Source organism: Anopheles arabiensis, chromosome 3 (genome assembly GCF_016920715.1).
Source record: "Anopheles arabiensis isolate DONGOLA chromosome 3, AaraD3, whole genome shotgun sequence".
In the NCBI taxonomy this organism is placed as follows: Eukaryota; Metazoa; Arthropoda; class Insecta; order Diptera; family Culicidae; genus Anopheles; species Anopheles arabiensis.
In genome coordinates this window covers 2,193,872-2,209,908 of record NC_053518.1, presented here as the reverse complement: position 1 = coordinate 2,209,908, position 16,037 = coordinate 2,193,872, and the positions used below count along the sequence as shown (strand labels likewise).

The 16,037-nt window shown below is 43.6% G+C and overlaps 1 protein-coding gene across 2 annotated transcripts in view; it reads left to right on the top strand.

Moving 5' to 3' along the window:
- Positions 1–324: 324 nt before the first annotated feature.
- The window catches only part of LOC120900893, a 63,421-nt gene continuing 47,708 nt past the window's right edge, over positions 325–16,037 (top strand). Inside the window, exon 1 of one of the 2 annotated variants that reach the window (XM_040308486.1) lies at positions 325–663. The gene's annotated coding sequence lies outside the window, so the exon portion shown is untranslated. Of the gene's footprint in view, positions 668–16,037 lie in introns of both variants that reach the window. The other variant, XM_040308487.1, reaches the window with a different exon arrangement.

The following is a 16,037-nucleotide window of genomic DNA, read 5'->3' as shown; positions in this document are numbered from 1 at the left end:
ATACTAGCAAACGAAAGCAAAAACAGGCGGGCGCTCTAATACTAACAAGCGTCAACCGTGCACCAGTGACCCACATCCGAGACCGGTTGCCTCCTGCGTGTTTGGCTGGCTGGCTGTGGAAACGTTGAATGAAAAGCTTTCCCCTTTGGTAGTGTTTGTGATACTTAGTCGACAGGCGCACAAACACCACTGAACAAAGCGTGGGACCATGCTGAAGGCGAACTGTCAAACTCACGGTCCACGTTTTCCCCTCTCGTAGGTAGGGGAAAACCAGCACTAAGTATGCTGTGAGTTTTGTCCCTCGTGCGTCGCAGCATCTGACAGCATCGTTTCCCGTGGACGGCACGACACGGCGCGCACAGCGCATTCTGCCAAACAACTTTAGCTCGAATCTCCAGTCTAGCTCCGGACATCAGCGTAGATGGTGGAGCTTTTGCAGTGATTAGGAGATATCCCGTCGACGTGCGCGCTCGAAACATTCAAGACACTTTGTGTGTTGGCGGTGGCGGTACAGCATCCCTTCGGTGCGCCATTGAAGTGAAGTGAAGTGGAATCGGTTTTGTGCTCCGCGTCAGAAGGTCTCTAATGTCGATTTGTGCTGGCGTTTTGGTTCATCCCCGCTCAGCCCCTGACCAGCGTCAGCGTGTTGCAGTGTGTGCCAGTGTACGTAAGTGTAACGAGCGGCTTCGCTAATCCCTGGAACCGTCCCTGGCTCTCAAAAGAAAGCCGGAAACCAACAACCATGATAATACAACGGCGGTTTTCAAGACGGGAAACCAATTGTTCAGGCGAGTTCCGTTCCGTGCCTCCCTTACCCCTACCCTACAGTAGTAGTCCACCAATTCTGCAGTGACAGTGCATTGCTTTCGGTGCGGTGGTGCGCACGTTTCCCGGTGGCATCCAGTGAACGTGCCGCGTTACGTGTGCGAGTGTAGCGCACAGAGAGCGAGGAAGTTATTTAGTGCACGATTTTACAGAATAATAATTCACCCCGCAATTGTGCTGTGGAATGTGTGTCTGTGTGTGTGTGGATGCGATTGTGTGCAAACTTCCTGTGCAGTAAGCGTCGAATCCATTCTCCAACCGTCGATGGGCAGAGTGTTCACGTGGGCAAAAAGAAATATATTATCGAAGGGGAGCATAAAAAGGAAATTTCCAGCAAAAGATTCCTAGCGTGTCCACTGACCAACACACGTTACCAGCTCGCAATCGCCTAACCTAGCCGGTCCACTGGCACAGAGGATCATGTATTGGAGCGACGACTAAAGCCCCATTGTGGAGTGAATTGTGGCAGTATGTTACGTGTGCGTTGGTGTGAAGGTGTGTAGGTCGTCATAAAAATATTCGCATACATTACGCTTTATGGGCGATTTATAACGTGGCGCGTTTGTACTTTCACACAGCAATTCGAAAGAAAGCGGCAGCTAGTGGGGGCATCTTTGTGGTGAAGATGTTCCCTTCTTAAGCTGCCTTTCGATCATGCGTGTGTGTGTGTGTGTGTGTGTGTGTATTGCAAAGGTGCGTGATTTTTCCGCGTGGAGAAGTCGTTACGTGAGCGCCCGGACGCCTCCATAAAAGGAGAAGTCGTTCGATACTGACGCAACGATAAAAGGCGTTAACTGAGTTTGGCGAAGAATATGCTACCGCCGCTCGTCGTGGGAAAGGTGCTCCTATTCTATATCTCCTTGACAACTGCGTGCAAAAGCCGGCTTAAAGCCGAAAGCACTACAGAGCCGCCCCGTCTCGGCGTTAGGCAGGGAGAAGATTAACGTGTTGACAGTGACGATAATGATAATGCGGTGATCGTTCGTGGGCGAGCCGTGGGAGTAAAGCGGGATGATAATTATGACAACGCTGAGAAGACGATGATGCCGACGATGCCGATGCTGATAATCTGCGATGTCTCATAATCATAACACAGTTTACTCGAATTAACGCCACCGAAACGAGTAACGCTGGAACGGAACGGGTTGCTCTGCTCTGCTCGTTCGACGAAAGTTTTCTCCTCTGCGTGCCTGCGTGTGATTAGAGTGTGTGTTTGAGTGGGAGTCGTTGCTGTGTGTATGTGTGTGTGTGTGCGTAGGAATGGAATCTTAAATGTTCAAGCGTTTGGGGGGGTTGTTGAGGCAAAACGAGATTCTACCTCTACCTTTGATTTTCACCCGGGCGAAAGTTTGAGCGGGTGGAGTGAGTTTGGCCAAACAATGTGCGAGAGTGGAGGAATGCTCCCGACCGTAAAGCCCGTTGCTTTACGACTTGCCGCTGTGGATCGGAATCCACGGCTACCCGCTGCCCGTGCATTGCCGCAGATCGTTCGGGGGAATCCTTTCGATTGAGTGGTGCTTTTCGTTCGTGGGTGGAAAAAGCGAACCCAAAGCGCCCGCCCTCCTTTCGCACTCTGCGTCATGCTGTACATTTTCGAAAGCCTTAGCCCCTAAATTGTGATGAATGAAGTGTTTCATAGTTTGTGCCCGGGAAACCCCATAAAACCGACGCTTCCCAGAGTTGTGTCGGATCCCACGAGTCATAAAAGTCGAAAGCGAGGCACAAAAGCCCATTTGGAGCCGGTGAAGTCGCGGGAAGTGGATTGTGTGATTATAGAGAAATAATGCTTTGCACGTCGGGAATTTAATATCTTCCCCGCTTCTTGTCGAGCGGTGCGGGGATTTTCGTGTGCAGGATTAGGGGCATTTGGTGTTGTTTTCTCTTGACACGGAAAACTGTGCCAATTGTAAGATGCCAATTGGGAATAAGGGGGAATAAATTATACATGACGACGGCTTTGAACAGGGCAACGTAAACAAGCGCGAAGGAAAAGCGACCCCGAAACAGCTGTTGTCGTATTCATCGGGAAGGATTTGTTAAGGTAAGCAAAGCGAAGTGAAAAATAACTTTGAAACATATCGTATTACACTTTCTCACCTCGTTGCAGCGCGGAAAGCGATGCCAGAAGTTAGGAACTTTTATTTTGTTTTTCACTTGCCACTCCTATCTAGTCGGTGCGCCCTTAAGCGGTAGGCTTTGTTGACGTATACACATTTCACACAAAAAACCAACCGTAGACTTTTCATCGTTTGCGGGAGAGCGTCAAATTCGTGTCCTTTTAGGAAAAAAAACGAAACTTTAAACTTTTCCAACACCTCGACAATAACCTATTCTCATGTTAGAGTTTTGCTGGCTGAAATGAACAACACACCTTCACACACCCTTACCCACTCAATTGTTGCCAACACAGGCTCTTGTCGCTTCCGCCCTCAGCCCCTGGCAGCAAACACTGGCAAAATAGGAGGGAAGGAGCAGTCTAATGCCGACGAAAACAAATAATAATATTCCGCAAGTTGTTTGAGACTTTCGCAGCCCGCAGTCAAGTGCCGTATTGCAGGGGTGCTGTGTTTGCTGTAATTCAAAACACGAAATTTAATAAGTTTTGCCGCCTTTTCACCGACCTGTTTGTTTGCTGGTTTGTTTGGCAACAGAATTGAAGAAGTGGTGGGACAGGAAAGCTGCCTGGGTGAGTGTGAATGGTTTTCTTTTCTGGAGGGTGCAAAGTTTTAACAACAGCGTCGAATTTATCGAATTGCAAGCGGAAGCTTTAAACGATGGTTTTTGTCAACAGATTCCGGTGGCCGTTATGTTGTTTGCGCTTGCTGCGTTTTTTGGCGCGTGGAAAGGACCTTCTGTTGACCAGCAAAATTGTATTTTTCGCTTAAAATAAACAAGTTTTTTCCGCGTCTGTTGGGATAGAAAAACAAGAAAAAGGACGAAATTTCAAGGAAATGTTATACTATACGAAATTCTATTTCAGCATCTTTTACAGCATCGATTTGCGTGTTCAATTTGATACGAAATGTGCTTATCGTAACGGGAGAAAAAGTTCTCTTCCACGCCGGGGACATCTTTTACGGTAGGAGAGCCACTTTGCAAACAGAAACACACCCACACGAACTTTCGTTTAACCTTTCCGTTTTTCTTCCATTCAGTCTTAAGGTGTTGCCGAATGTCACATTCGTGTTTTGTCGTTGGGTTATTTATGTTAACCATAAGTGAAATTTATAACCAAGCTTATAACACGCCACCGTCATCTCCATTGCTTCTTCTCGGCATCCTCACACCCTTTCTATTGGAAAAGCGCTACCACGCCGATTTTGCTTCATTTCGTCTCCAACGCTTTCCCTCGTTAGAACTCGTCAAGACCCATGAATAATATGGGACCATTATGAGAACATTAAACTTCAAGGCCGTCAACCTTATTGAGCATGCGGCATTCCTGACACATACCTTGCACTTGAAGCTTTCTACTCTCAGCAATATCCCAAACATACGCCCAAGAAGGGCGAAATCGGCAAAAAGCTACTCCCACTATACGCCCGTATCATGTGCAGGAAGTGGAGTGTTTATTGGATGACCATGTGCCCAGGAAAAGAGCATAAACAAAGCCTCTTTTGGGGTTGTTTCAATCTTACCGAGTAGGCACAAGAACCCGCCTTTGTTCTTACCGATGAACAATATCATGAGACTGAAGACCCTGGGACAAGAACAGAGCATAACGCCTGGGATACAGCCACTGTAATAAAACCAACAAATGTATCACAGCGAGATATCCTAGAAGAAGGGTTTATAACGTGGAAGAAACCGTCCATTTTGTTATCTGCTTTTCATTGCACAGAATGCATTACCATCCACTCATTGTGCGGCCTGGAGATGATCTTTGTGACATTGAAAGGTGACGTCTACTTTTTGCCCAGCTTTTTCTGTTCGTAAGCAGAAGAAGCTTTTATCTTACGCTGTGCGTAACCCCTCCTGAAACAATGCCTTAAAAACCACATTGTTGCTACAACAACAAGACGTTTTACATCGATCTGCTCGTTATGACATCCTTGCCCACTCTTCCTTCTGTTTAGCTGGTACGGTTCCCTTCCTGGTTCATTCATTCATAACAAACCGGAAATACGCACAATTCGCATGTATAACAGTATGTGCGATTCTCTGCCACCATCGTGCATCCCTTTTGTTAAACGATTTGATTTATGAGCTTTAAAACAATGCTCGTTAGTCACGGGGATGGAGCATCTTATCACGAATGACTAAGAGCTCTCTAGAACACTGTATGAGCTCTTCGTTAGAACATATACAACGAAACAATGAAGCAGGAGCGCCAGACACGTGAAGAACGCGACAATGATTCATGTCAAGAAGCGGTGCTCACCGTTGGCGAACATGAATCGTGACAGATCAAGCAACATGCATTATGGGAGCGAGCACGTGTGCAGAATGTTTGAAAGAGCCTCCACATACAATGGTGCTCCAATATGCTAAACTTCCGTGGGGCGACAGGAAGTAACTGCAGACTTGTGGTAGATCGTTATCAACTTCCGCAAGAATCTCAATAAATGAAGTGTGAGAAAGTTATGAGCGCGTACTTAACGACATAATTTCGTTATAATGACACTTTGCACCGCGAGAGTGTCTTCATTAACAAACTTTTGCTTTGGGGGACACATTTTATGGAAGAAAGTTTACAGCTCATGCGTTTGTGAGTAAAACGTGTGACAAGAGCCAATCCTTTCTTAGAAAATTCCTATTCTTTTTAGAAGATTGCGACACATTTTACAAAATTCTTCGAAATGTTTCATTGGATCCAAAACCTTAGTATAAATTGATATCATAATCTAAATTAACAGCAAAAAAGTGTTGCAACACGTTCGTAGCTCACCTTCAGTACAACAATCTACGCAACCAGCCGCCAATGTACGTGTTTCTTCCCCTTCATTGTAACGCATGTGCTGACGCCTTTTCTTTCGCATCAATTATTCATGCCCTTATGTTCAACCTGTCATGTCGACGTCCTAATCCAACTCATTCGTTCGTCTTCTCCAAGCACCTCAAAACACAAAAGGAAAACGCAACCAACTAATCCCCACAGGAATACAGCACATACACAAACAAACAACGGGGAATGATCGAAACAACGATGTCTAAACTTTTCAATTCGACCTTCATCATCCTATCCGGTCGACACCTTCAACGGATCCTCCCGCGTCAATGCGTTGGATGTGTGTGTGTTGCATTAACAAATTAATTTCTTGCTCACCTTTCTTCCTCAACAACCTCGAACCGTTATCAGAAGCCCTTCTGAAAAGTGTTTGAATTTTCGCCGAAGATGTACAGTAAAGGCGTGCGATGGTTTAAGCCCCCTTCAAGAGAGAGGTAAACTTTGAAAGAACAGTAATTTTTAAACTCCCAACAACCCTCATGACCAGTTCCCCGTAATGCTAGCTTGTTTCACTTTGACAAACACCAACCATACTCGTTTTGCTCGTCCTTTTCATTGTTTTCTGTCCCTGTTTTGCTACTAAAATATTGTAGCGTAAAATACTCCAACCGAGACACTTTTGCCCTACTTTCACTCAGGTACTCCCGTAATCAGTCTAAGCGATGGCTTCCTTCGCTTTTCATTCATGCATTTGGCGCGGCCTATCTTTAAAGTCTTAAAAACAGCCATCACCTCCGTCATTTGCACGAGGCTTCTTACGTTACACGTCTTCTTGTAAGGTGATCAGGGGAAAATTATGAATGGGATTTTATGTTTCACCAGCTTCAAGGTTTTCGTCGTTTGTGCTTTTTGGAGCGGAAGACATGAAGCATAAAATTTCCAAAACACGTATTAAAACGACCCCTGCCCTGCGCTTCACAATAAGTAATCGTGCTTCCAGGAACGACAGCTGAAAAAGACACCTTCAAAAAGGCTAACTCAATGCTCTCCCACTGAGCGTGTCGTTTTATGGTCTTTGAGCATCTACGCAAACGACGAAAATGCTTTGATCCGATTGAAAGTGAATGCAGTTTCATTTACACAATTCAATTTAATGCTACATGATTGCTTATTTTATATATTACGCAACACTCCTTGCTACAAAGTGGAACACTTGGTCTGTAAATGCACTCTACCGGTTTGTAGCTGTACGCTGACATAATAAAGTCTTTGGACGAAATTGGATTTCAATCGTCACTCCACTCAACAGCTGACAGTCACACAAATGGTTTCTTTGAGTGAGATTTTCCATCTATTCTTGTTTCCACTCAACGATCCTTTTTTTTCTATTTCAAACAGCCTTACACATTCGAGTAGTTTTGCTTTGCACACTTCCCTCTTTTATTTGCCTATCCATCTTCATAAGTGTAAACATGCGACTGTGAGTCGAGTGACCCACACGTTCAACAACCAACCTTCCTTCGTCCCTCGCTTCTCGCCATCTGGCCATCTGGAACCAGTCACGTACTTTAAATTGTGAACAAATATCTTCAACTTTATTACATTCTCGATGGCTTCTACACTCTTGTACGCCTGTCTTTGTTCTTCGCGTCTCAATGGCTCGCTCTCACATTCAACGATCTCACACGCCCTTACAGCACATGGGCTCACATTTCATTTCACCGTTGGGTGAGCGTCTTTATTGAAATTTTTCCATCTTTGCAACGGTCGACAGCAGTCCACAAAGTACACGGGGACATCTGACGAGCACGACAGGATCAATATTATGTAGGTCTCCCAAAGGGTTGCCCCCCGGTGGACAGCTGCGACCCACTGGTTTCGGTGACACACATGTACATGTTTGCGCTTGGGAGAGCTTTCCAAGAGCTTGAAGATGAAACGACAGCCAACTGACGAGACGAATGAAACCATCGAGGAATATACCCGTGCATAAAAAAGCTCCAAGATAACAACAAATCCCAACCATCGGCCATCAAGCGGTAGCACATTAAAATGAAATGACTTCTGGAAATAACAAGCAGAAACAGAAGGCAGCAGGGAAAAATGGTAAACACAAAAGAAGATATGTCATGGCCACAGAATGCGCACTGAACAGCGCTTCTTGCTGCATCAAGCTTAAAGCAGAACAATTCGAGATAGGTACGCGCCGGGGGACTCTTGTTCGTGTCGATAACGAAACAAACAAAAAAAGGTCCGTATGTTGTTGAAAAGGCTGAAGAATACAATCAGTGAAAGGAATCAGAAGCACGATTCAGAATCCAATGAATGTCGCAAGACGACTTGATTTGAAGGCACAAGGACAAACGTGATGGTGGAAAAAGCGACAACACTATATCTTGCCGACATCTTCAACTCTTGCCACACAACGGCACATGTATTTGCAGATATATAGACTAACCCATATCTCAGTCAACTCCTCACAGCTTCAGGCTGTCGAAAAATAAATCACCAGATGCTTCAGACAACTCTTCCGTTCGAGTACATTTCACCGGTGAAGCGTTTGTTAGAAAGCTTTCACTTTCTTTTTTTCTTTTTGATAAACCTTCCATCAAAATAATTGTTTTTCGGAGTACGTTATCCAGTAGTGTCAACTGTGGAGGAGTATAAATAAAACGATTAAGAATGAAGGCCAAGTAAGGCTTTGGATTTTCACAATTCTTGTTAATGCTTTCTTTGATTGTAAAGATGTGTTTTATAAATTGACAAACATCATCACGTTCCAAGGTATGTTCAATATATGTCCACGATTATACAGTGAGCGTTGCCTCTAGTTGGATTAATGCTAAGATAAAATCTCATTCTGAAGGACATCAACAAACTGCAAAGAGCTCGCCCTAAATATAAGGCCCTTTGTCAGACGCCAATGACATTTCTTCTTAATCACTGTTTAAGAAATTCCTATTTAGCGTCATCTTTCACCAAACCGATGGGAGTGTTCCTGGATCCTAGACCTTCCCAAAATTCTCCACCAATCAAACTGTTCGTCTCCAAGTTTCGCATGTTCTTTTTGTCCCGAAATATATCCCTTTTCTGAGCCTTTTCTCAGTATCCCCTGTGGCTTCGTTTGCATAACGAGCAAACTACTAACCACTGGCTTTTAATTGAATCAAAAATCCAAGAAACCAGCATCGGCAAAACGTAGGCGATCATTTGAAGTGCTCGTGATGCAGGCATTCTTGATGACAATTTTTAGAGCAAATAAATACCATTCTCAACTGAATTGAACGTTCCTACACTATGCCACAAGAAATACGCTTTGTTCGTGTGGGTTGTACCTCGCACATTTCACGTCATACAAAACATACTGGTCTGCTCATGAGTGAAAAGCCAACATGAAAGCGCCTTTGAAAATGTGCTCCGGGCTGTTTTGGGAGCTCCAACAAGGTCTCCAGAGAAAAACATCGACCCCAGAAGGAGAAGGTAGGGCCAAAAAAGGTTAATTTAATTTCACTCGCCGTTTTTCTACATCGCTTGTTCGTCCACCCGTTTCCCAATGGTTTACGGCCCGACGGCTGGGAGCAATCACAGATCTGTTTTTCTGTATCCCTTTGCTTCGGTGTGGTGGGTGTGTCCGAGATTCATCCCGGTCTCGAAGGAGATGTTCTCTAATTTATTTCGTCTCATAAATGGAGATTCGTGTCAAAAGCTCAAAAACGACCATTCGACAAATAGATTCAATCTTTGCATTTAACGTACGTGCTGATTGCGGAAAACAAATCATTGGTGGGATATGAATAATGATAAAATCTGTGCTAGGATCTGTGTAAACTTTCAAGGATTGAAAGAAAAATGAGAGTCAATTGAAATGTCATTCACAATTATCAATGAACGGTATAAAGTTTGCTTTATTTTAAAGGTGTGTTTTTAACCTCAACAATCACGAGCTTCAACTTTTCTGAACAATTTCTCTGTTTTTGATTTCCAATATTCCTAATAAGAATAATCCACCCTTTTTACCAAACGCATTACACGTCACTCATTCTACCCGAAAGTATCAATTCTATCTATCAAAAGATGCTTTTTTCAACATTTTCGATCCTTTGAATCGCGCACACACAAACATCCTTTCCTTTCACATCACGCCGGGGTTGACAGTTCGGCAGCAAAATGTTAAAAAGGATATCTACGCACTCAGCAAACATCTCCACTTGCCAGCGGCCTTACCTGTTCACCGCCATCATAGGCATAAAAAGATGCTAAAAACTCACAACACGTGTCTGCATTCGATGCTGTCGATTTATGCCGAACTGGTTGAGCGGATCAAAGAATCAATCCTCGATTTGAGGACTAGGATCTTTCGATTCGTAATGGATTTGGTTTGGATTACCATTTTAATGGAGACATGATTTCCAACGATGATAATGATTGTAAATGAATATTTTTGCTTAATTTCTTACATTGTGTTTCGTTAAATCGTTTACTCCATTAAAACAGCGTTTGCTCGTTCTATTTGTCCACTGAAATTATCCCTAAAAGACAAATCGTGGCTCCCCAATAGAACCAAACCAAACCAAGTTCTATTCCCTGACCGGAAGCTCCGTACTGTCCATATCCTTATGGCAACACACTCGAGGGACATCTTTACATTCTTGTTTTCTCTATAAATTCGCAGACGCAGCGTCTGGCGACAACAGTTTTCCCTTGTACCATCATTTATCCTCCAACAAGTCAACGGTCTGTGATGAGATTTGTGATTGCAATGAGGCTTGTGACCAGTGGGAGACACATGTAAAAAATACAAAAAACATGTACGACATCTTTCCCAGATGACGATTAGAACCGATCAGTCCGACTTCTCCCTTCCAACTTCGAAATGGAAAGATATATGGTCAAAAATTCATTATTGATGGCATTCGCTGTTCCAAAGTTTCGGTTCTTTTCTATGTGCTGGGTTCTGTTCCTACTACCCTCAGACCTCAACTAGTCAACGGCGATGAATGGCCGTGTTTTTGTGGGAGCACGTGTAGAATGACTGCCTTACGCCAACGCCATCCCCGGATATCCGCTTCCTTGGGGGAAAATTCGATCGAATTCGAATGGAACGGATGAACGGATACAGGCATCAAGCAACAAGCAAACTTCCGACCAACACAAACAAAACAACCACCAACACCCTGGAAAGAGGAGAGCCCAGTTCAACAACAAACTTCGGGACAGCATTTAGTCAGCAAAAGTGGAAATATTTTCTTGCAACGCTTGCAAAAACTTCCCTGCGAAGGTACATTTTGCATAGCTAAGGGTGAACTGCTACCACTCAACTTACATCGTTCGATTTTTGACATCATCTGAACGGCTCATCGAACAAACTGACAGGGCAAAGGATGCTGCTTTCTTACGGTAAGATCAGCTGCACATATTCATGAGCTCTTAGAAATAATCAAACACGGTTCAAGGAGTAAAGCATGATATGCATACATCTTTGATAAGACAAGGCGTTTTGGTTATGTTTTTTCACCTTTTAACATCGCCTCTCCGGTAGCCTTTTGGACGAAAACACACCAAAATCCTCTGTTTTTTTACCTTGCTCGGAGAAGCGCTGGGAAAATCATTCAATTTTCTCGAATCAATCAACCACGCTCTGAAGGGAGAAAGGATTGCGTTTTGCATCAACGCCAAGGATCACGCTACAGGCAACACGTTCATCAAATCGATTGCCTTTCTAGTGCTATCGATGCGAAATAGCAGCGAAATTCCTACACCTATTTCGACGAACAGGTCTACCGTGCAACGCGCCACGCTTCGTTCGTTATGACGTGTTTGAGCTGACGGTTGATCTGCCTGACGGTGTAGCTTGCAATTCCGAATTGGAAGGCTCGCAGGCCTTTTGCATGATGCATTCTACAATGAAACGTGTTTCAAAGTGATTTGCTACCCAAAACAGATTTGACAACACTTGAAATATACAGACATTTGTCACCCGAATTGTGTTGAAGAGATCATCAAACATTGAAATAATCCTTTCAACAGTTATTTGAAAAGGCAAATGAATAGGGTTGTGGGAATGAAAATTAATATTGCGATTAAATTTAATATCAGTTCCACAAACATCATAAACTATCATCAGAAATAAACAAACCAACAATAATAGAGCTTACCCTCATTGAAGCAATGCATTTTTTTTGCTCTTCCGCAAAGCTCCCGCATAAATGCACCATAATTGACCTCAAATGAATGATTCCATAAATAGCCATTTTGCAGCACATTAACCGCAGATTTCATTTGCCTCGTTTGTTTCATCTTGAAGCCCACTGTTAGCCTTACCATTACCATAATTCAACATTCCGGTGTATTTAACTTCGAATCGTGCCATTAATCAGGCTAACGATGGCACGGGCGTCAATCACCAGAATGTCAAGAGTGCTGCACTACCAATTGTGATGCATTATTCATGTTCGTTCCAATTTGGTGGTTGGCTGCGGGTGTAAAATGGTCACTATTTTATTGGCAAACTAGCGGTTGGGTCGTCTGTGGACAATTCTGTGGGAAGCGTTGAGTGGAAATATGACACAAAACTTTCTGTGGCTCGAAATGCGAATCAATTTCTGTTTAAACGAAGCTTTCACTTCATTAAACTCGAGGAAATTTTGCGGAAATTCCTAATGCGTTACTTCTACGAATGGGAATATATTGTTTATGACGTTCCATAAGGGCATGACCATTAGCAAATAGCTGTAGGAAAACATTCCAACACTAATGGCACAACATTTCCAGCATGATTTGCTCCCTGATCGGGAAATTCAATTTGTTCATTCAAAACTTATTCAGCGCAATAAAGCATAATAAAATAATCCATTAAACAGCTTGTCCCCAGGAACCGCTTCCCTCTCTTCGGTTGGCCGGCTGCTGCCAGAAGCATCTTGTGCTGCTCTAGTTGAGCGATTAAATAGCACCTAGCGAACATGCACACGGCTTACACTTTCCAGTGCATGGATCCCTAGACACTTTGCTTCTTGCAATAACTAGGGCACGTTTCGTTCGTTCGTTCGTTCGACGGCGGGTAGGGCGGGAATGGGATGCAATGGCAAGGAAGCAATTGGCTCGTTCAAGCGACTCCAATCAACGATTATAAATGCATTTTTAAAATGCATAGCACCGAACGTTGCTCGGGCGTGAAATGGCATTCTAAAATGGATTTAACGCTTACGAGTGCCGAGATACGAACGGGGAAATCATCTTAATATGATAGTTTACATGTTTTTGTTCATAACATGCTATTTTGAGGCAATAATTTAAATATTCAAATATGAAAACAACTTGAACAACAAATTCCGTGCTAAAATTGAACCCACTGTACTCAAACTGCTTGAAAATGAAGTAGAAATAACGAGCTCTTTATTCACTGTGGCTCTTCAGAAGTGCACTGAAGCGAAAAATCAACAACTTCCCAGAACCGAAGCAAAAACATTCAAACCACAACATGGTATATCGTTATGTTCTAGTTACCCTGCCAACATACTCAAACCACACAGTCGTGCAGTGTTTTTTGAGCTGTACTTTCCCATCCAACAGGACTCGGAAACAGGATAAGCACACTTTTTACGGACATGGCTGTGTATCGAAAGCATACATACACATATTAGAGAAAATGTTGCTCTGTTTATCGGGCAGCTTCGAAGGGATATTTTAGGGGAGGTTCCGATGTCTGCGGTTTATGTTACGGTTATTGGATTAGTTGTTTGTGAGGGCATCGCTCCCTGGCGTCGGGCGCTTTTGGCTGGAAGTGTCCTACGAGAGCGAGAAGTGTTTGCTGCTGCCCGGTGGTATGCTGTTATGCTGAGCTATGTTTGATGAATAAATCATAAATCAATTTACGCTCACAGTCACACATGGTGGGCGCGGGCTTGGTCGTGGAGCTTCCGGCTCGCTAGGCCTAATGGTCGCCAATACCCTATTATCGATGCATCTAGCATGCTCAAACGAACACAAACAAGCGGAGAGTTTTTGCTCTTCTTCACCATCGCCATTTTATTGATCGATGCTCTTATTCGGCTGCTCTATCATAGACAACGATGTTGTGTCTGCCCTGCCCATCCACTAGCACTAGCAGTTTGGCAGCTCTGGCAGCTGTCAGAACTGGCCAGGATAGCAATTTGATTAATTAACCTACATTCAATTTATTGTCACTTTTAGAAGCCCAAGCGACCCCGTAATCACGCTGAAAGTGGTTCGACCAAAGGGCCAGCCTGTTTTTTCCTCTTTAGTCGCATCAAACTCGCGTACATCAAACATGTGAAAAATCATACCGTTTTTAGATATCGCTCAACGTCCCCTGAAAACCCATCAAACGAGGCTTAAAAGGTTGCCGAATGCGGGACACTCATTTGCGTAACTAATTGATGCGAAAGAATATTTATTCACTTTTCACAGTCTGACCCATGCGTACGTGCGTGGGCCTTGTTTTGGTGGGACTGGGACACTTTCTCACACTAACAAAGCGAGTAGCTCAGGGACGTCGTTAGATCTCGTCAGTGCCAAATTTGTTCGACAGGTTTTTTTCCTTTAACAGTCAAAAGAGATAAGGCAAAAAAGCCTCATCTGGTTGGCTTTTAAAGGCTCTAAACGAGGCGGATCCATCCTCATTTGCGTATTCACACGAGCGACTCACACAAGGGTCGTTGTCCCACGGTGAACCTTTCGATATTAATGAATTCCATGCGGTTTCTGCTCTTTGTTTGCATCCGTAGATCCAGATAAGCCAGTGATGATGCGGCACTTTCTAATCCTTCGAGGGATTTAATTACTCGACACACAAAAAGAAGACCAGACGTTGGTCGATTGCCAATCGATTAGGCTTTTCAATTCGGTATTTGAGTTTCAATCGATAGAAAACAAAAGCGTATTGAAATCCTTCGATGGCTTATCTTCCATCCATTAGTGTTTTTTCTGTAAATTCCATATGCATACAAGATTCATCCTCATGCCATAAAGCTATAAAGTTATGAACAAACCATCGCAGGTCAACTGTTACAAATTGAGGAAATAAATAACTTTTGATTACAATTTGCCTGCATGACAGAGGATCGTTAGCACCGCATGAGCGCGAAACAACACATTACAGCCCCTTAATAAACACATCTTAGCACCAATTTCAGGCTTACACTCCGTCACGGACCATCAACAGAAAAGTATTGACCATTTAACAGAACGATCCGTTTGTATTCGTTCGAAAGATTAATCTTGCTCCAACCGCCTGTGATTTGATTGCGAAGGAAATTCAGGTATCCACCACACACACACATATATTCATATCCACCTTCCAAACACCTTCCACTAAGCTTACCCCTGCGGGCAAAAGTGATTTGTTTCCCGATCGCAAACGCTTTTCCGTGTTTCATCCCATTTGATCCTTTTACGCCAACAAAGCACAAAGCCCGCCAGTCACGCCGAGCGCGGGAAGTACACTGTACGATGAATAAATTCGTTAAACTCCCCCGAAAAGTCAAACGTGCTGCTGGATTCGAGGCACGTCCGCAATACTTAACATGCCCCACCGAATAATGGAAGCCAAACGCTATTGATTTAGCCCCGTTTTATCGGAATTCGTGATTGCGCGAGGCTTATGTAAGTCGGAAGTTGTTGTTACTGGTGGCCCGAGCGAGTGGAAATTACGATGAGATCTGAAATATCGGTGTTGAACGTGAAAATTGCATCGAAGGCCTAGGTATCCTGAGGAAATCCTGATGGATAAATCAAATTATCGAACATGATAGCGGATATTGGTGGGATTTAAATTAAAGCAGGATCTGAAATTCGTTTGATCTGCTCAGAATCTGACTGGTTTATCATATACATATGTTTGTAAGTAGTACTGGATTAGAAAAAGACTACATTGTTATTGTTAGCCGTAATAAACTGATGAAATTATACCAAAACTAGATACAAATTCATGATAACCCCCATTCATGGAATTACCAGACACCAGGCGGATCCATCGTCAACCGAATCCAGGAATTAACAAACCTTACTAAGATATCCTACGTGAGGACTTCCCAAACGTTTCACCATATCCTTTCGATTCACTTGTTCGAACTAATGAACTCACCCAATGATAACATTTATTGGTAAAATTATACTCTTCCATTAATTGGCGAAACTCACACCACCGAAAGGACTCTCCCTATAAAGGACGCATGAGTGAAATCGCCCCTCATTGTTGCTTGTTGTTGGATCGCTATCAAGCTACAAAACTCAGCGTTAATCACATGGCCAATGATGAGAACATGTATAGGCAAACCAACACACCCGCAAGCCGTCCTCTTGCTCA